Below are 23085 nucleotides of genomic sequence, written 5' to 3' on the forward strand. Positions count from 1 at the left end.
TTAATTATGTGCCGCAAAACGAATGTTTGGACTCTAAAATGTTTTTGCACTGACTCAATAATGTAGAAGAAAGTATAATTTATTAATGTTTGGACAAAACAGGCAACAAAGTGTGTATTTAGTGAGTACATGAACATCTAACATTTAACACTCCCTTTGTTAGGGAAGACCGTTGGTACCCGCATTGCTTTCATCTTGTGCAAATTTCTTTGCAAGAAATGTTTCTTGTTAAAAAAAAAAAATCATAATCATTTCCCTCATAGCTTCGGTTTTACTGTTGAAACTTTTCCCTTAACTCTTTTTCTATTAATGTCTAGCTGGCATTATTTTATGTAAATCACTGCATAGACTTACTGAATGAACTGGATACTGTTTTTACTGTAAGAACTGCATCCATAATCTCTGTGTAATGTCATCACAATTTCATTTTTTTCCCCTCTCTGCATGACAACCTGCCAGGAAATGTAGGAAATAATACTGTATACCTTACATTAGGCAAAAGCTATTGTAAATTGGTGATTATGCTTATGTGTCTTAGTCACCATTCACAGTATATTTATACACCCCATCTATTGGCATCTAGTTAAATGTTTTAATTGCTGATCCTTCTACAAGGTTTACTGTCCATCTATTATTTAACTACAGTAGTTCAAGACTCAGGCTGGAGAGGAGTAAACATATAAAACATGTTTGTTATATAGTGTCTGCTTTAACACAGTGCTGCTGAATCCACAATTCTGATTGGTCAGTAGGCGTTGGTTAATTTTCTATAACAGTATGGCTTATAGCAGATAGTAGATCTGGCTCCAGGGTAAATCACTGGATTATGTTAACTCTAATGCATTATTGTTTCTATAGCAACAACATACACATGGATGTCTACGCTGAACGAGCCACAGAAGGAGAATGTTTCAAACACATAATTGTTGATATGGTGACGTTTTCTGTGAGATGTTTATTAAACATTTATAGAATCAGTCTCCTGTGCCAGCACTTTGTAACGCTTAGAGGTAAAGGTGTTCTTTCAAATGTTACACATTCTCAATACAGTATGTTTCTTCGAAAGTATAAAACCTGTTAATACAGATACTTTCAGGCAATTCAGAGTCTGAAAACCCCAGAAATTTAACCACAAGGCATGCTGTGTGTGTGTGTGTGTGTATATATATATATATATATATATATATATATATATATATATATATATATATATGAGTGATTCCACGCTTATGGGTACTGAAATGGGGACATGAACTTATTTTTAAAAATTCACCTAAAACCATTTCTTTTTTTACCATCAGGTCACAAAACATGTAATCTTTAATGAATGATATGTTAAAAGATAACTTTAATTTTCTGAGATGTAATAAAAACATATTTATATGCCAAAGTCAGAACGTAACAGAAGTGTTGTGGACATATATATTCTCAATTTTAACAATGTAGAATTACTTTTTGAAACATAGGAAGGTGATATTTTAGCAAATATAATTAATAAACATGTGTAGTAGAATAAACATACACATTCTTTCAATAAGATTAACATGGTATATAGCTAGATTGTAATTAATTTGTAACAGACGCGAGATGGACAATCGTAACAGAAGTAATGGAACAGACATCATTTTGGAACTCATAGGCTTGACTTTGGCATATAAATATGTTTTAATTGTTTTAATTACATCTCAGAAAATTAAAGTTATCTTTTAACATATCATTCATTAAAGATTACATGTTTTGTGACGTGATGGTAAAAAAAGAAATGGTTTTAGGTGAATAAGTTCATGTCCCCATTTCAGTACCCATAAGCGTGGAATCACTCATATATATATATATATATATATATATATATATATATATATATATATATATATATATATATATATATATATATATATATATACCACCACATTTGTATGCAGTAACTACAGAGAACTAGTTCATAAATATTCATGAATACGTCTCCTAAAAAAAGTTGAATTTAAGCTGGCAGATTCTAAGTGGACGTCTGTGAAATGTAAAATACAGCATTTTTTCCCTTTACTGGTCAGGAAAATAAATGTTAGTAAATGAAAAAAAATTAAATGTAAACCTTCGCCATAAAATTATGTTCTTGCCTGATATTCACTGTTGTATCTGATTCGACTCCATAGTGTAGCACTACTGTTGATATTTGCTCTATGTGTGGAAATTATTGGCAAATTAATATTAGACTCTATTTCAATATGAAGTGTCTTGTATTAAAACCAATACATTAATTTTCATACAGTATTAAAGGAATTTGACAGTCATAGTTATTTTTGCTTCGTGTGTGTGTGTGTGTACTTGTACTTGCTACATATTGAGGACCAGAATATGGTTTTTAACAAATGAGTTAGGACAGTTTTTAGAAGTAAGGACATTTTGGCTGGTCCTCACTTCTTCAAAGGGCTGTTTGAGGATTAAGACTTAGTTTTAGGGTTCAGGTTAGAATGAGGTTTAGGCTAGGGTTAGGATAAGGGTTGGGGTTAGGCATTTAGTTGTGATGGTTAAAGGAGAACTGAAGGCAATTTTTTATTATCAAAATTCTATTTATCTCATTTTATTAAATATCGGAATGCGTTTTTGATCACTATTTTGTCGCTGCTATAGCAAGTTATGAGTGTTTGAAATATGCTCTGTAATATATCAGTCCATATGTCAAAGCGATGGCCGTAAATGAGATTCGTTGAGACCTGTACGAGACATCGTAGGACGGAAGTAAAACGTACAGCGGAAATCAAAACGACCAACATCTGCCAACATTATCAAAAGACGTGCGCGCCTTCTTTCGAATGCTGACATAATCAAGCCAGAAGTTTTGTTTGTTTTGATAGCAATCAGGAAAGTTTGAAAAAAGTAGGCAGTAATCGTCATTTAAACTCGTTTTTGTACAATATTTCGCTTGGAAAACAGTTTTCAAAATGGCGGCACTGACACCTAGCTGACACTTCACGTTTCGAAGTCTCGCACAAGTCTTAAGAAGATTGTGCGGATAAGTGACGCCTGCCATGGACCAAACGAACTACATTCAACATGGCTAAAAAATGAATAGGCCAATAAGTATAATATTTAATTGCAATTAGTTGCCAATACGAGTCACGATATAAGGTTACTAAAACCGAAAACGCAATTGAATAACGCGTTAATTAAGAAATAAAGCAAGTTTAAAAATGACTTCAGTTCTGCTTTAAGGTTAGGGTAAGGGGCTAGGGAATGCAATAGGTCCCCACAAATTAGTATTAGTGAAGGTCCCCACAAAGTAGTAGTACAAGTGTGTGTGTGTGTGTGTGTGTGTGTGAATATGACGCATCAAAAATCTACATCATTAAAAGTCTAAATTTCTGTATCTACATTGTGCGATAAAATCATACTTCATACTAAAAGACAACAAATTATCAGGACTTTTTGAAAATTTGTATCACTAATAACTGCATGATTCACACTGGATCCTGTAAATCATTGTATTTCTGACAACATCTATGAAATAGTCATTATAGCTGTTGGGTGTTGGTGTTCAAAGCTATGTTTTGTTTCGAATGTGACTCACAGGTTTTTTTTTTTCTTAACACAAAATGAGTATGAGATATAATACAGGCTAAGAAGCTGCAGCTTTTTCCAATTGCCCAATTCAAAATAAACCATCCAGTTGTGCTTTGACTGTGAGCTTATAATCAACAAATGGGAACAACACAGGAATTAGTGAAGCACAACACAAAATAACATCGGTTGTAAAAAAACACAAACAAGTAACATAATATGAAAAATGTCAAGGAAAATCGCTCGCGTTTTGCTGAGGCTCACAACACTGAGCGAATTGTTCTGTGTTGTGGCGGCTGAGGCATTTTCCCTAAGTGATGTCATGTGGACTGCAGTGTTAGTCTCCGAGAGACTATCGGATTATTCCTCATCTCGACAGGCCCTCACTCACGGTAGGGGGGAAATACACCTCTTTCTCATTTGCAGCAAATAACGGGGACAGGAAGGCCTTGCTTTGCCGCACTCAGACAACAGGCGCTACCTTTGTTTGGATTTGACTTAAACGGACACCTCTGCTCGTTTCTGGCATTAGCAAGCGATTTCAGTTCTGAAGCTGATTATACAGTAAAGCCTCTTGTTTATTCAGAGCAGGGTGCAATGTTTCGGAGGTCAGTCCCTCAATGACTGCTCACTCGTCTGCTCGTGCTAGTCACATATGTATAGTCTTATTGTTGTGCCAAATTACTGAAAACTGTACGACTCTATAACGTAATGTTCAGTCCTGGTACCCATTAAGCTGTATGACTTTAATTATGCCTCAGAAGGATGTTTAATACAATATTATTGTTAGGGCTTTACAACAGTGCTATTGTGGTGACAGTTTTAAATTCTGTAATCACGTTTCTACAAAAACATAAACGGAAGTTAGTTTGTCACATAGAAAGTTTCATCGAGTTTCATTATGAATGTGGATAATAAAGTTGCAACTTAGTACAAGAATTTCACAGTTTTCTGTTAAGGGTTTCAATTAAGAACTGCTTGTAAGGCTGACTATATTTTGTTGTGTAACACAGTAATGTTTAGCGATACAGTACTTAGCCTCTAATAGAGCTAATTAATATGCAGCCAGGTTAACTTTCATACACCATAATAGGGAAATAAAAACAAGGTACTCAAGATATAAATCCATTAAATGCTTGAAATCTTCATTTTTTTTATTGTGCATCTGATATGCTTTATCAACTTTTCTGTGCATACATTGCTTTTTAATCCTGTTAAAATGAACCCTTCACAGACATTCAGATTTAATTTCTTTGTTGTTTTTCTTTTATTAATTACTAATATCAAGGTTTCACTTCAGCAAAAACATCACGGTGTGTTTTATGGTATTAGAAAGAAAGACACTAGAGAAGTAACTACTACTACTACTACTAATAAGGTATAAATGTAGCACCTACTGTTTATCATTTTCCTCTTTTCAAATGTCAACTTATTCCTACCAGCTTTATCAACTTATTTTTCATTATTCAGAGACTTTATAGATATCGACTACTTCAAGTACATTGTTGGCATAAATGTTTGTAATTGCAAATAAAATAAAATGTTTCATCTCACAATTACAGTCCTGTGCAAAAGTCTGAGGCACATGTAAAGAAATGCTGGAGACCAAAAATGTCTTAAAAATAATGAAATGAAATATTTCAACATAAAACAATACTATAAACAGTAATCATTAAGCCATAATAAATGAAACAAAGTCAATATTTGGTGTGAGACGACTCTTTGCTTTAAAAAAAAGCCCAACAATAGTAGTCTCAGGTACAATGAGTGCAGTTTTATGCGGAAACGAGCTGTAGGTTTTCCTGAGCGTCTTACAGAACCAGCCTCAGTTCTTCTGGACACTTTGACTGTCACGCTCGCTTCTTCATTTTGCACCAAAACCCGGCAGCCTTCATTATGTTTTCTTTTTTCATCTGAAAAGTGCTCTCTTATGTAATATGCTGCTCAGATGCAAACTTTTTTTTCCTGTAACATTTAATTCTGTGCTGGAAAACGAACGTTTGGACTCTAAAATGTTTTTGCACTGACTCCATAATGTAGACGTCATAAAATAGAAATCTATCACAAAGTTTGTATGAAAAAAAATAGGGTGCCTCAGACTTCTGCACAGTCCTGTATATGTTCTGTATAATAAGGACACTATATATTTTTCTTTAAAAAAATCACAAAAGTGGGATATTTTGAATTCCATGCAAGTGTGAGCGTGTGGTTGGATATGAACCTCATGGGACGAGTTTATTCATATTTACAGCATTTATTCTTTTATTCTCAGTACCTGCCTGGTCAGGGTTCTGGTGGTTTGAATGAGGCTATTAATTTGTTTATACTTTGTAAAATAAAATCAGCTAAATTTATTAGAAAATATCACCGATCAGGTACAAGCAGCAATAACCGTAGGATCTTTCTTTTTAAAATGGGGAACCCCCCCAACAAATTCTGGTTTAGGCCACACCCACTTTGGGGTTGAAATCCAAATAGAGGTACAAATACAGATATTTGGAGCACTAAATAGATATGGTTACATATAGTGACATTGAATTACACTTTTACTCTGGATGAAATAGGCTTTCTTAAGCATCCTTATAACATAATACCTAATACGGACATAAATAAAAGCAGTTTGTCAAAGTAACATCAGTGATTTGTGGTTAATAATTAAAACATTTACTTTTGCTTTTCACGCCTTTTAATTGGCATCAAAAAGATGTTTGTAGAAATCCGCAGTGATCATTAAACAGAAGTTCTGACCCTGGAAATGGATTCGTAACCTCGTCTGATTTCGTGACTGTAATAACATAATAATGGTGCACTGTATATGTGTTGCTGCGTCTGTGTTATTTCTTTAAACCAATGTTTATTTGATTCTGTGCTTTACAGAGAGCTCATGTAGCTGCCACCATGTTCACAACACACACAGATACTGCAGTCGTTGCTTGCTTTATCCTGTCTGACATTTTTATTTATTTTTTATTTTTGTCTACTAGGCAGGCTTTGGCTATATTTCTCTTACTGTATGTGTGGATGTGTGTATAATTTTTTTCCTATAAGATCAATGTTTGACTACAAGTCCTCATTAGTGGTCAGTGAAGCCTCATTATGGTAAAGTATTGGATTGTGTGACTGTTTGGGCTTTGAGGACTGAGCAGGACATGGATTTCATTGTTCGTGTTTTCAAATACATCTGCAGCTACAGCTAGTACACACGCTGACATGAAATCAGCAAACCGTTATTTTATCTTTTCTTCACTCCCCTTCCTACTACTGATAACACAAAAGGAGTTAAAAAAACCAAACAAAACAAGACAATGCAATACGAAATTGCACACGACATAAAATCCAACAGAAACGTATATTTTCTTAACGATCACTGCTATGTCTGAGTTAAAAGTTTCAAAATGTTCAGCTGCTTTGTCTTTCCAGACTAATTGAAAGTATTTGCAAGCTGTCTGGCTAATGAAGGTCTAGTTTTGCATGTTACATCTAATGTTACACTAATTCAAATAAAAGCTTGGCTTCTGCCTCCATACTGACATTTTGTTCTCCTGTATCAAAATGGCCATTACAGGAAGAGAAGTAACCTAATTAGCTCCTACAAGATCTGATATATGACCTTCCTCCTGTACTCAGAGTGCAAATCAAAGCTGCACATCTTCTAATCAGATATATTGTGCCTAATTACCAAGACATTGAGCTAATTTCTACAGGTAGGCTTTATCTGCATGCTGGTCACGAATACAGATTTCACACACAGCCCTTGGCAGTCTGACAAACTGAAATATGCCAAATAGAGGAAAAAAAAAAAAGAGCCCACTTTTTCTGTAATTAACAACCAGAAAATGCTGTCAGTCTATGTACTTTCATCTGTGAATGCTCAGGACACGAGTTGACATTGTTATGGGAATAATAATCAGGCATAGATAACACAAAATCCACTGAAACTCCTGTAAAGGTCATCTCAATTATACAGATGGACTGTCAAGCAGTCACGATCTGCATAAAACGGATGACATAAGTGTAAACATGGCACATTGTAGAGCAACAACGCTGCTGTACTTGCAAATAGTCAAGGTGATGAAGGCAGTGAAGGGGAAATCCACGGGAACTGAAAGTCAGGCTGAATATATAACCTACATCCATGGAAAAAAGGACTTTTTGACATGGCTCAGTAAAAAGCTCGCTTCACATTTTCAGTCAGCTGGAAATCCTGAAGTCATGTGTGTGTGCGTGTGTGTGTGTGTGTGTGTGTGTGTGTGTGTGTGTGTGTGTGTGTGTGTGTTTATATACTACTGGGGACCAAATGTCCCCACAAGGACGGTAAAATCTGACAATTTCGACCTTGTGGGGACATTTGGATTGTCCCCATAAGGAAATTGCTGTTGTGTTTTTAAAAACAAACAAACAAACAAACAAACAAACAAACAAACAAACAAACAAATCAGCCAAAAAGTTTCACTTTTATTACTGAGTCTAAGGTTAGGGTTAGGTTTAGGTGCAGGTACAGCATTAATTAACTGCAGTAATAATTATGTCATTTGAAGGTCCTCACAAGGATAATGAGACAAATGTGTGTGTGTGTGTGTGTGTGTGTGTGTTTATATACTACTGAGGACCAAATGTCCCCACACGGATGGTAAAATTAGACAATTTCGACCTTGTGGGGACATTTAGATTGTCCCCATAAGGAAATTACTGTTGGTTTTTTAAACAAACAAACAAACAAACAAACAAACAAACAAATAAATAAATGAGCCAAAAAGTTTCACTTTTCATTACTGAGGTTAAGGTTAGGGTTAAGTTTAGGTGCAGGCACAGCATTAATTACCTGCAATAATAATTATGTCAATGGAAGGTCCTCACAAGGATAGTGAGACAAACATGTGTGTGTGTGTGTGTTACTAAGAAATGGTGTAACCCTATTTGAACTTTGCGTTATTCATAATTTTCAATCTAAACTGTCTGTTAAAACAAACAAACAAACAAACAAACAAACAAACAAACAAACCCAGCAACCAGACCCCCCCCAAAAAAACCCCCCAAAAACTTTAATTTTTTAAATTTCTGTTACTTTAATTTCTGCTAATTTTCTGTTTTTTTTTAAAAGGCCACAGTGATGTGAACGATTTTTCTTTTTTTCATTACCTAGCCCTGGCTTATTGAGACCAATGGCAGGATGCTTTGCTTTCAATTCCACTTTAACTGAAAAACCAACAAATAATTACTTAAAATTAAAATAAGGAAAAGACACAAGACCTGCTGTTGCCTGAGACGCAAATGCTACAACTCCTGAAATCCTTCTTGGCAAAACAAAGCAATAAAAACACAGGTCTCGAGACTAACACAGAGACTGAAATTAGTCCTTTGGAAAAAAAAAAGTTTAGCCTCCTTATCACACCATAAATCAGATGGAAGGGAATTAAAAGAAGAACAAAATAATAGCAACAAACACGGCACATCATGCTGCTTCTTAACTATCCATACTGTACCCTCTTCACGGCAGGCGATCGAAAGCATAATAACTTTCACCGCCTCTCATAGTCACCTAGAGGAACATTGGGATGCTTTTCAATATATTTTTTTATTGTGCCTGCTGATTCCATCATTAGCCTGAAAAAAAGCAAGATGGCTAAAGGATTGGCTACGTTCTGGCAGTGACAATGGAAATGCGATACAGAAGAGACTTTCCTCCAAAACAAACAAGCACACAGACGTAGGAAGCACCAACGCTGTAGTCACAGTGCTCTCTCTCTCATTCCTTTTCTCTGTCTTTGTGGAGGTTTGAACTTAGGGCGAGATGGAGAACAGCCAAACATGGAGGAATCAAGCTAGGCTGGAATTACCACATTAATGGGGAACAGATGGATTTTGGCCTGAGACATGATTGCAGATATAGTGCGACCCTGCCGAGACCAAGCCCTGTCCAGCGGTGCTCTGTCAAGGGACTTGCTAATGATTGATATGCTGGCCATTTACAAAAGATCTAAAGCACAGCTTTGGTGACAGGGTCTTTGCTTCAATAATCTGAATATCTTATCCGTCAAGCTTCCTTACAGAAACATAGAAAAGACGAACAATATTTTCAGCGATTTATCAGGTCTGTACTGTGCTCTCAACTGCTAAAGCTGAATTCAAATGAAGCTGTCTCTCTCTCTAGTCTCCTCAAAGCTGACCCTTCATTTGTGCTACTGGAGATGCAGGGTGCTGCAAGTTTTTATTATTATTTTCGTCTGGATTACAGATGTTTCCATGCTTTTTATCTCTCTCCCTTTTAAACAGTGGCAGTCCTTCAATTCAACCATCATTCAGCAAGGTCCAATTTTCAAGCCCGGTCTGTGGCTGGCTGAATTTGAACTGCTTCAGATTTTAATCAGAGCAAAAATAATGAGCTGCGGAGAAAGAAAGAGCTCAGACTTCGTTGGCATAACATCTACTTCCATTTTTGTCCGACTGATTTTCCTTTCTTTTTGGTGAATGTAAACAAACACCCACAAAAATAGAGAGCAGTTACGACCATGACCACCTCTTAAGGTTCAGGGAAGCTTGCCATGGCGGCTGACTTGCTAATGAACTAATCACCTTGGGGCCTTCTTCTCAGTTTACTTAAACAACCAGGAGAGTTAAGCACGCATGCCAAAGCAAGAGCTTGCACATGTATGCAGCTGACCCAAAAGCATGCACATGGAGGTTGTTCACCTCTCTTTAACTGCAAAACTAAAGAGGGAGCATATGTTTCATGTCGCTCTTGTGAGGCCCAAGATGGCCACAGTGATGAAAGAGAAAGCAGAGATCTACCCAGTTGAAAGCGGCTCATCTGTCTGCTCTCCGCTTATTGTTTTTCGCTGATGATAAAAGGAGCCCTAATGCCTTGTCATCGCAATTAGAAGGGAAAACATGGCACTCCGGCTCCAAATTAACCACGATGCTTCCAGAGGAACCTTTGAGGAGGGAAAAACGCTTAAACAAAGACCATGCTTTGTAAAACACCTGTTCTTCTGGGATAACTTGCACAAAATTAGATGAACGCTCTTTTTCAGTGGCAGTACTCCAGAGGAACATGGGGTTAAGTATCGTGCTTAGGTTCATCGTCATATTCTCAGGCTTGTGAGCAAAATGGCAGCCTACTATATTCTCACAGGAAGTGCATGTGGATTCTCAGATTAAAGGTCGCTGACCTGAAAGAAACGATTAGTTCTTCATTCAGTAGCATGTCATCATTATTGCCATGTTATTGCTCAGTCTGAGGGTGAGCGTCACCTGCTCACTGCTTTGTATTTCACACTGATGTCTAGCAGCTGTAAAGGAAACTGAGCAGAGGGTTATAGAATATGAAAGGCTGGGAGTTATTTAATTTAACTAATCAACATAGTCTTACTCACTTCCTGTTTACCTTGTTGCAAATCGAGGGCAGAGTGAACAATAAACCAAGACAAGACTGATATTCTGATATTCTAAACATTCCAAGCTTAGCATTAAGTTTTAAGCAAAACTTAAAAGGAGAAGCTTATCTCAGATTTACAGCAAGTAAATTCATATGAGATGCCCAGTAATATGTGATTTGTGATATTCAACTTTTAAAACAACAAAAAATCCAGCTATTACTGATATACAGTTCAAGACAGATCCCTTTTGTAAGCCAAAGATTTATTCATTCATACAGCTTCGGAGAATGTTTTTAGGAGGTGGGAGAAAACTTGCGTACGAAGAGAAAAGTCCACGCAGACAGCAGTTTTGTAGTCGAGTCACTAAACTTCGAGTCCTAGTCCAGTCTTGAGTCCCCAGTCTTCAAGTCTGAGTCATTAAAGAAAATTTTGAGTCCGAGTTCACTATTGATCCGAGTCGAGTCCGAGAACAAGACTCCAACCGCACCATTTGACGGTGGCTGTTGCTGCCTTTATGTGAAACCATCTGTGTTGGACTAACGTTACTGCTCGACTGCCACATTTTAGTTAATAGGCTACAGATATAAATCTGGTTCATCTCTCAGCAAGCCCCGCCCACTACCAACAGGGCAAATAACATGAGAGAGGGTTAACACTAGCTAGTTCATCGGTCAGCAAGCAAGTCTCGCTATCAACAGGGCAATGACCATAACGTGTCACTTCCTTCTCTGGGTGTAGTCTTACCAAATGACGATTGAAGTTTGAGGTCGTCCCCGTCGTCTCCTCGATAGTTCTTCTACATATGGAACATAGCAGTGTATTTTTTTTCCCACTGAATGAGAAGTCTGTATAAGCAAAGCGGACAATCCTAGGGTCGTTCTCTCCAGGCACTTTAGCGCCATTAATGTTAGTTTGTTCCTGAACATGACGTATGAACAGGTGAATTCTCTTCTTCTCTTGCACAGAATTAGTATAAAAATTAATGTAGATATAAATATCTTATGCCAAATTATTATGGCATGTTACAAAAAAATAGAGAAAAAATCTGAGTCCTCGTCTCCAATTTACGAGTCCGAATGCAGTTAAGGCACGAGTCCGAGTCATCAGTGCTCAAGTCCAAGTCAAGTCACACGACTCACAAGGGCACGAGTCGGACTTGAGTACTACAAGCCTAGCAGACAGTAACCTGAAGTCATTATTGACTCTGAAAATCCTAGCGCTGTGAAGCGTCAACACTCCCTGCTGCACCACCATGCCACCATGAAGCCATATAACATACTGTAAATATTACCAACATTCTACTTACATGTGCTCTATATTAATGATCTGATGACAGCCAATTTTGCAATAACTCCTTAACAGTCTGCATATATGTGTCTGGTTTAATAAATAATGGCACAAATGGTAAACTAAAATGGTGCCTTAATTATTATTATTATTATTATTATTATTATTATTATTATTATGTAGTAACTATGATTAAACTAATAGGAAAGGCAGAGCTCCAAAACACAGCAGAAACCCTTCCCAGAAGAATGGAGGCTGATGTTATAGTAGCAAAGGGGAACCAACTCTATAGTAATCTCATTCTCATTATCTCTAGCCGCTTTATCCTGTTCTACAGGGTTGCGGGCAAGCTGGAGCCTATCCCAGCTGACTCTGGGCGAAAGGCGGGGTACACCCTGGACAAGCCGCCAGGTCATCACAGGGCTGACACATAGACACAGACAACCATTCACACTCACATTCACACCTACGGTCAATTTAGAGTCACCAGTTAACCTAACCTGCATGTCTTTGGACTGTGGGGGAAACCAGAGCACCCAGAGGAAACCCATGTGGACACGGGAAGAACATGCAAACTCTGCACAGAAAGGCCCTCGCCGGCCACGGGGCTCGAACCCGGACCTTCTTGCTGTGAGGTGACAGCCCTAACCACTACACCACCATGCCACCATCTATAGTCATACCCATGGTTTATGGAAAAGGATATTCATCAAGCACATATAGATGTAATGACCAGCTGTCCACATACTTATGACCACACAGTATATGATAACTGCGATACAGCAAAAGATTGCAATGACTGCGATTTGAGCGACGGTATGAGAGGGCTCAAGGAGTCAACTGTACATTTTCAATGTCTTAAGCTTCGCAACATTTTGACCAGAACATTGGGTCGTCCGAAAGTATGGTACATTATTCTATTTAAGCATCATAATATGAATATAATAACATAAACACTGATATCATTAAAAAAGTGTTTCTTAGCTTGCCTAATTATCCAGCTTACTCCACAACACAGTAATGTAATTTAAAGTCTCCTTCCATTGCCGTGATTTCATTTGCTCATCCGTGACAGTTAAATCCAAAACCACACACATACACGCATTTGTGAGCAATGGCCCAAATGGATGAGATACAGAAACAACACCTCCCTTGCTTTTTTTTTAGCAACTTGTTCTGCATCATCACTTTAGCTCACTTCTTGAAGAAATAACAGTCAGCACACATGTGACTGAAAATGCAAATACATAGCAGTTGGTCATCAAGGAAATGAGCCGATTGTATTTTTGTCAGAATGGTGACACCTAAAAAATGATCATACATTAAATTGATTGTATTATTATTGGTTTGTTTTATTTTTATTCAAAGGAGAAAAGCTGCAGAGGTGCATGATCCACGAAACTGCATTCCAGACACTGTGAATCGGAGAGATGTGTTTTTGATTCATGATCCAGCAAAAATAAAGCTCTGGTGAAAGGTATGTATAAGGAACTCGGAAATATATATTTAGACCCACTAAGTTCTGGTAGGTTTATATATATATATATACAGGGTGCGATTTGTCAAAAAAACAGAAGGGGGGATGCTTTTTTTTTTTTAATCATGAAACATCACAAAATTAAGGTAACAATAGGCTAACAGCTCAATAACATCCGATGATATCAAATGAATAACACTAAATGAAAACGAACACTAAACCAGAGATAGTAAATTCATCTTCCTATCTCTCTGACTAAATACACGAACACTAACACACAACAAAGTTCGCATTGCTTGTCGCGTTGCTGTGATGTTTCTCTCCCTCCGGATTAAATGGACAGTGACTCGAAAATCACTAAAATACATGAATACTAAATGAACAGTTTGCTCTGATGGCGCAGTTCACGTGGCCTTTTCTGCTTTCCCGTCGGTGCGCTATCCGCCGCGTTTCGCCCTTCTTTAATCCACATTTCTGCGAATTTCTCAGCAGGGAAGGAACGCACGTCTGGCCCATTGACAGCGAGGAAAAGGCGGCTGTCAGTGTGGATACATTCATTCTGTTGCGCTCATCAGTAAGGATGTGATTCATGGCGCTAAATCCACGTTCACACTCTGGATATTGTTATTATCTACAATGTGTCTATTTGCTGGGGACGTTCGTGAACATCAAAGCTGCCACTTCGGGTCATTTTGAAAGTGAGTGCAATGTAGACCATAGAAAACTGTGTCACAACATGCCTGTCATGTCAACTTTTGTTTTTTGGTTTGTTTGTTTTATTGACGGGGTTGTCCCCGAGGATTTTTTTTCAGCAGAGATAAAAACCAGAGGGGGGGATGATCCCCCCCATCCCCCCCAGCAAATTGCACCCAGTATATATATATACATATATATAATCTCATCTCATTATCTCTAGCCGCTTTATCCTTCTACAGGGTCGCAGGCAAGCTGGAGCCTATCCCAGCTGACTACGGGCGAAAGGCGGGGTACACCCTGGACAAGTCGCCAGGTCATCACAGGGCTGACACATAGACACAGACAACCATTCACACTCACATTCACACCTACGGTCAATTTAGAGCCACCAGTTAACCTAACCTGCATGTCTTTGGGGAAACCGGAGCACCCGGAGGAAACCCACGCGGACACGGGGAGAACATGCAAACTCCACACAGAAAGGCCCTCGCCGGCCACGGGGCTCGAACCGGACCTTCTTGCTGTGAGGCGACAGCGCTAACCACTACACCACCGTGCTGCCCCATATATATATATATATATATATATATATATATATATATATATATATATCCACATTCACTGGATATGAGTAATTGCATGCTCTGATTGGCTACTCTACTACTAAGATATCAGCTCATATACCGTATGTTTAAACAAACTGATGGAGCATATTGCTGAACCAACCAAGGATGAAATAAAAACTCGACTCGAAAACAAAACCCCCCAAAATACAACAAAAGTAACAAAATGTGGAATGAAAGTATTTGATGGTAAGAACGTATCTTTTTTTTATTTTTCAAGAATTATTATTGCATTTTTCATAAATTGCTACTGTCATTTCAGCGGTTTGTTCGATAAATAACTTCATACAAAACGTCCGACAAAATCATTTCCGCTTAGAATGTAAAGTTATTTATCGAATTTGCAATAATACAAATAAACATGCTCTGTTTCTCAAAATCCAGTGAATGTGGATAGAATAAAACAGTTATTCCACTCAATCTGGTCATACGTGGCTTATAGCTGCTGTCAGCTCACGTATGACTTGATTTTGTGGAATAATTGTTATAAAACTTCTAAAACTTGGCCACACCCATTTAAGCCTAAGAAAATCGAAGAAAACCCACTTCATAAGCTAAACCCATCTATTGACAAACAGTTGTTAGAAAGCTTTGGAAAGGGTTAATGCTTCACTTACTCCTTTCAAGAATGGTGGTTATCTATACTATCACACTATCACAGTTTTTTTTTTTTCAGCTGGTCCTTGGAGCTGTTTTAGCATGAAGCCAGTATGCTGGTATGGGAAACAAAGCATGAAGGAAGGTGAGGCACGAGCAGCAGGGACACAGGCTTAATATCCCACATCCATCTCTGCTGAGTGGTCTCACGCTGTCTCATCACATTGCACCACGAGCTCACTATTAGATGGGTTGCAGGAATGGGGGTGGAGAGATCCTCTATACAAACGTCTGATGTTGGTAGTGCCATGAGTTCTCTTCAAAATGTTTGTCTCAGGGAAACAGGAACGTAGCACAGGAAGTACTGGATGTGTTATTAAGAGGTTTTAAAAAAGGGACACAATCTTGATGTTAAGAATGAACCTTTTATAAGAAATCAGGTTTCACTGAGACAACATGTGTGGCTTCTACAAAGAGACTTTTGCGCGTTTTAATTGTATTTAATTCATGAAAATGTACATTTATAAAAAATATCTATAGCTAATTTGAAATTTATAAACACTTGCCATCATTTTGTATATTTTTAAGCTATTAGGAATCATCTAGGTGATGTATTTAAAAAAAAGCAAGATTGATACATGTGTTTAAGACAACAATGCACAAATACAACAAAAAACAAACAAATAAATAAATAATAATAAATGGATGCTGACAGATATATAGAAAATACAGTTTGAGTTTCCTTCCTTCCTCATATTGAGCCATTTTGCTGGCTCATTTTTCACAGGTTATGCTCTTATCAGTCTGCTTCATATTTGCGCTGAAGCAACTCACGTCAAAGCATCAATTGAGACTTGGTTTGGCTTCGGAGATGCGCCGTAATTTACAAGATTGATAATATCTGGCTTGCTGTGCTCTAATCACTCGGCTGATTGTAATAAAATCTGGCAATAAACTGAGCTGGAACGTTGTGCAGTCTGTGGACGAGACCCAGAATGCTTTCCTGCTCTTTCATCATGTGGTTTGTAGTGATGTACTAGATTATTGTATATATTTTCCAGTCTTAATTATATCTAAGTGTAATGAAAATTCTTTGGAAAACTTTGCTTGGAGGAGAAGCTGCTCATAACTAAAGATTAAGGTGGTATGAATAACAACACGCATTTATTTTAAGCGATTATCATTTCGTTGTATTTAGTTAACTGAGAGTGCATACTGGGTGAGTAAATGTTTTAAATGGTTTTTATTGCTGAAAATGAAGAGTCCCCATTTTATTAGACCACTGAGACCTTTGTTTTCTGACAAATAATGGGGTTTACTTCACAGTATTATACGAATTGAAGTATAAGAATTGCATCAGGGTTTTTTTTGGAGTTAGTGGCTTAAGAAAGAAAAACACTCAAGTGGGAAAACAGTGTTTGCAGGAGATAAACCTGTGCACTTAAACTGTGGATTTGACTTCACCAACCTACAAATAGATAATTAACGGACTGTTGTGCAGCTTCGGAGCTTGAAACTAAGGCTTTTAAATTCAGCTAGAAACTACATAAAATCAGTGTTTTTAGATGCACAAAATGAAACACGTATCATTATCCAGTATCTACTATTACTCATAGTGATGAGCGTATATATATATATATATATATATATATATATATATATATATATATATATATCGGCATATCAGACGCTCGCTGGCAGTGCTGTGAAAATTGTCCATGCAGACGCTCATCTAAGTTTCCAAACCTGTCATTGCTTAACTCTTGAATATTTTCTATCGTGAATACTATCATTAAAAAGCTTATAATCTCTGCTTTCCAAATAAATGTATCTCGTTAAGATCTGTTCAGTACTTTGGGAGTAACAGCAGGTTGAAGTTGGTACAACAGAGTAAAAACTCTCTGCCCGCGTGATGTCGGGAAACTGCCGGTGATTTTTGAGTCACGGAAAAGCGGTCAGGCTTTCTCTCTCTCTCTCTCTCTCTCTCTCTCTCTCTCTCTCTCTCTCTTTCTCTTCTGATCAGTTTCTGACTAGATTACTCATGAATATCAATCAGATAACTTTTATAGAGATGTTCTCTCGCTCTCACTGTTTCTGATGAAGGATTCAGCAAAATTTTCTGTCTGCTAGTTTTGATGTTATGATTCACGGGAGACTTTGAAGTGAGTTTTCATAGCTTTACCTACTTATTTTTTTCAAATCAAACTGATTCCTGTAAATAAATAACTATTTTAGAATATAACAGTAGTTGCTCTGATGAAAAATATTGAGATCTTAGTGGTCGGAATGATATTTTACAAATCCAGAAGTCAGAAACGTGAGTGTCAATTTCAGTTCAGTTAATATGAATTGTTTATTGGATGCGGCTCACACAGTTTTTTCGATGTTCGCCTCAAAAGCTGTGAATATTAATTGAAATAATCGTTTATATTCTTTCATATAAACACTAGGAAGCCCTGCTTAGAAATACAGAGCACAAAGAGGGTATTAGAAATAATCTTTTATTACCTTGTTGTTTTGATAGAGAATGGTAGATGTGAACGATGCTTATTCAGTGCTTATTTATGCATATTTTATAATTAACATTGATTTCTCCTTCTTTGTGATGTATAAATGAGAGCTAAGATCAGCTTTATATTGCACAAATAAAGCCATTTTGTGAAACTTGGAAGAAGAGAGTATACCGATTTAATGGTTTTTTTTTACCTAATTAGCATAATTAATACAAATTAAATGCTGATTTGCTTAATTGGTTTTTACTCATTTTTAAACTTTGTATTCAGTATACAGCCATCTATGTGCCTGCCAATTTCCATGTAAATATCTTGAAAAATAAAAAAAGTTATTAAGCAAAAACATTTGATCTCGTTCGTTAATGAGACCCATTTTGGACCGTGTGATCCTCAGACAGAATATTACAGCAGTTTTCTAAACATTAAGCCGTTTTTTCAATCTTTGATTTGTAATACCTCAAGAATGGATAAACATATTTTAATTCTGTAAAAAGTATGCTGTTCTGCATTCAATTCTGAATTCAGTGAGACCAGTTTCAAGCAATTTGGACTGAATTTAAATGTTCACCTGATGTGCATAATATACGTATGTATAGAGGATATTACACAGTTGCACAAAGATTTGAAGTTTATCTTCGAGTGGTGAATATATTCACGAGTGAGTGTGCGCTCGGTCTGTATGGCATGACCTTGAGTCAAATGTTTTCCCATCCGGCCCGACCTAACTCACTCAATAAACATTTTATCATATGACCTTTTTTAACTAACATACACAGTGGAAAACATTGAAGAACGGTGTGTGAAAAACGAATCAATCAACACCAACGGTGTTTTCTTGCTGTTGTCCTTGTATAAACAAGTGAATTTCTTTGCTCAAAAGTACCTTTTTTCATTTTCTTCAACAATTTTAGCTTGTTCAATTAGGTCTGTGTCTGATAAATCATCTGGATAATAAAATTCACTTTCACTGTGCTCGGTTGTGTTGCTCATTTTTCAAAGTAACAATACAGAGCAAAATGAAAACAGTGGAAGCGAGGAAAACGGGCCCGGGCCCGCACACGGCTTTTTCCGGACCGGATTCAAAAATCCCTGTCTGCCCAGTCATGTGACTTTGCCCAATGCTTTTATTAAGAGCGTGTGCACGGGTCCATACGGGTCACATGATAAAGAGATTTATATCATGGTTTTGAATCTCCATGTCCCGGATGTAGCTCATATGAAAAATACGAGTGGTGTATTTCCCAGTAAAACACTCGTGTCCATATAATATACTAAAGTACTGACTTAAGATTGTAGGCATACAAAACAATCCACTCAGACTCCAGACTCACTTTTTCTTTTGACCATCATTTGGCTACAAACCCTGGAAAATGACAGAGTAAACAAGATTTATTGGAAATGAAACAAGCCATGTCTCTGTACACAATGAAACATATGTATTCCATTCTCCAAGTGGTCACAGTGAAGTCACTGTTTACTCTATCATCAGGATTTGGTGTATTTTGGCGATGCACATGTGATTACTGAATTAGAACCCAATTTTTGTGCATGTGAAAGTATTTCTCTAAACCCGAACAAGTATTTAAACTCCACTTTACCAAACATAGTGCTGTCTATCATCTGATATGATAAATATGGTCACGACAGGGTTATATTTTCCAGAAAAAAGAGACATTATTTGCTGGAATATGTCTGTAGAATGATGTATGACAGGCGTAGAGAGAATAAAGTGAGTTAGAACCAGAGAGAAAAAATATCCAGAGAACGCTATAAACCTTTATAACCCGGCTTTAATGGACTCTATTATTCAAATTGCTCTAATTATGATTACTTTAAGAAGACACTAACTTTAAGACCTTATATGTTTCAATCCTATTTAGATTTTTTTTTAAAAAAATTTATCAGCATTTAATGCTTGTAGTTATTCTCATTTCCAGTAAGTACAAGTTCATTCTTGACTGGAGCACAGATACTAAAAGACACAATAGCATTGACACTGACACTGCTTTCTAGGGCAGGTAGAGGTAACAAGGGCAGAACAGCATGTGCGAGGATGCTCCTTGTGTCGACACACAGTTATAATAGCAGTCTCAGCTGGGGCCATGCTTTTTCCCAAAGCAGAAAAACAATAAGACAGGTCTGGACACTTCTGTCAAGGGGAATTGGAATAAAACACTCAGCCACTGAGTAGATTGTAGGCACCCAACTCTAGCATTGTGGCACAGACAATACCTCTGGGAGTAATTCCTCTTCATGGGGTCTGATTCCCCTGTCACTGCTAACCACTAGCCATGCTGATAGCCAGTGTTGGCAAGTGACAATGCTACAATGGCTGCCTTCTGTAGCTCTGCAGAGGACCACTAACCCAGGCATGGCTACGCAGGGAATCTGCATTAAGTGGGATAAAAGTGATACGTAGGGGGTTATAAGTGCACAATAAAAGTTCAGGGTGTTGAAACGACATCACTCACAGCATGTGACCACCCACCAAATTTCACCAAATTTCAGAAAGTGAATGGTGGTCTTACAGTGCATATGGGCATTACTGAGACAAAATGGCAAAGAAGAACTGTTTCGGTCTCCTGCCAAAAGCATGGAGACCTATGATTGATATTTCCATATATTACAATTTTAGAATGCATCAGATGAACTTCAGTAATACCATTCATTAAACATCGCACTGCCTGAGGAAGAACTAGTGAAGAGCAGATTCAACATTGCTGTTTGTTCTCTTGTGGCAGAGTACGCTCATTAGCGTGTGCATAAGGCAAGAAGCGCAGCATTGGTTGTAACCAGACATTTATGTTCCAAATTTTTTTCTCTATACTTGCCTGTTTTTTTCTTTTTTGCTTCATGCCACTTTTTAGATTTTGGAGGCATAAAGCATTTTGAATCTAATTAAAGCAAGGGTTTATACAATTGCCTTAAGTATGGATTGTGCAGTTGTGATAAACGTTTTGAGCTTTAAAATTTGAAAAAGTTTGACTCATTAATAGTTTTGTCATCCTTCTATATACATGGGAAAGTTTGCAAGCCCCAAATCTTTTGACCCCATGTTAGAGCATAACATTTATTAGTAAACTGTACCGTACTGAGATAAACCTGCTGTCACTGTTAGCCTGCATTGATGAAGACTGATGAACCTGATGCACGCCATTTTACGTCATTATCCTCTCTAGACCGCTTGTCTTCAATATTCTACTGTTATTTGTCTTTAGATTCACTTATTAGCATTATTAATGAACATTTCTGCTCTGGATGTTCAATAGTTTCTGGATGATACTACAATTGGTGTGACACTTGTGCTAAAAGACATTTTAAATTTAGGTAAAGTGTCCTTCACAACAACCCATGTACATATTTCAGATAAATAATTTAAAAAACTATCTAGAGAATGTAGAAAACAGTATTTTTGCCTGGTCCAGTCTGCTATAACTACACCTTATCTCGAAATATAATCAATAGTGTTGTAGTCAAGACCACCTAAACTGAGACCAAGTCATGACCAAGACCAGAGTGTATCAAGACCAAGACTTGGGGTTGAGATCAAGACCAAGACCAAGGCAGTGTGAGACCGAGTCAAGATCAGGACCAGACCTGTGTGTGTGAAGGGTGGGGTGGCGAGGGGTGACAGCTGTTAACAGGGAAAAAAAACATATTCAAATTAGCAATGAGTCACGTTACTGGCTGCATTTGAAGCAGGAAATTTTGCATCCAATCACAGTTTATATTGTCTGAGTGTTTAGTCTATGTCTTGTTCTTATCTAGTGTTTATACTGTTTATTTATACTGTTTATATTGTTTGAGTGTTTAGTCTATGTCTAGTTCCTATCTAGAGTGTTTATACCGTTTATATTATTTGTTTTTTTCAATTATTCTATTTTTATTTATTGCATTGCCTGTTTGCACCGTGGGTCAGAGAGGACTGATATTTCATCTGTGCTGTATGTCGAGCACGTATAGCATATTTGATAATAAAGTTGACTTGACTTGTAATGATGTCAACAAATAAATCAGACAATGCAGAGGCAATTTATTGAAATCCCCACAGTTGTGGTTTTGAAATAAAATCCCGAGTCCTTTATGTCTGAGACTGAGACCTTCAAAAAGTGGTCTTGAGATGAAGACTGGTCTCAAGTATGACAACACTAATAATCAATACAATCAAAATATAATAATAATAATAATAATAATAATAATAATAATAATAATAATTATTATTATTATTATTATTATTATTATTATTATTATTATTATTATATTGTGTTAATGTGTGAATCTATTTAATATCTCATGCTTCATCACCATTTTCAACCATTTATCTATTATAGGTTATGAAAAATGTTCATTTTTCCACAGCAGTCACTGTTACCTGAACTTATTCATCCCTATGAAATATTCCACAAATCACATGTTCAACAAGCTGTTGCATCATTCAAATTTCCTAAAGATCCTGAGAAGAAGAAGAAGAAGAAGAAGAGTAAACTCTCTTCTTCTCTTTCTTTATTTTCAACATTGTGATATTGACTGATATTCACTTTGAGCCCTATTATCCAAATGATATACTGAAAGTAAATAATAAAATAAAAAAATATTTTAAGTAAATTATTAGAACGTTATTAATGTTACATGTCATTAGCATGGATGCTAGTTAAACACATTTTGTGTATTTGTGTTTGTATTTGTATTTTAGGCTAAAAACTCAACCCTGTTGCTCATTTAAGAGGAGAAAAGAAACCTTGCAAAATGAGATATTGGTGCCTGAGGTGGTTTCACACATCTTTTGAATTGCTAAATGAAAAATGATTTTAAAAATTGCTTTTGATCACCAACCATTTAAAAGCTGTTAAAAAGACTTATACTGTATATATGAGGTTATCTGCACCTGCAAATTAATAGATCCTAATTATAAAACAACAAGGGAAAATAATAGTTTGGTGCTCATTAAAAGTTATTTT

This window comes from Neoarius graeffei, chromosome 15 (assembly GCF_027579695.1).
Source record: "Neoarius graeffei isolate fNeoGra1 chromosome 15, fNeoGra1.pri, whole genome shotgun sequence".
Taxonomy (NCBI): domain Eukaryota; kingdom Metazoa; phylum Chordata; class Actinopteri; order Siluriformes; family Ariidae; genus Neoarius; species Neoarius graeffei.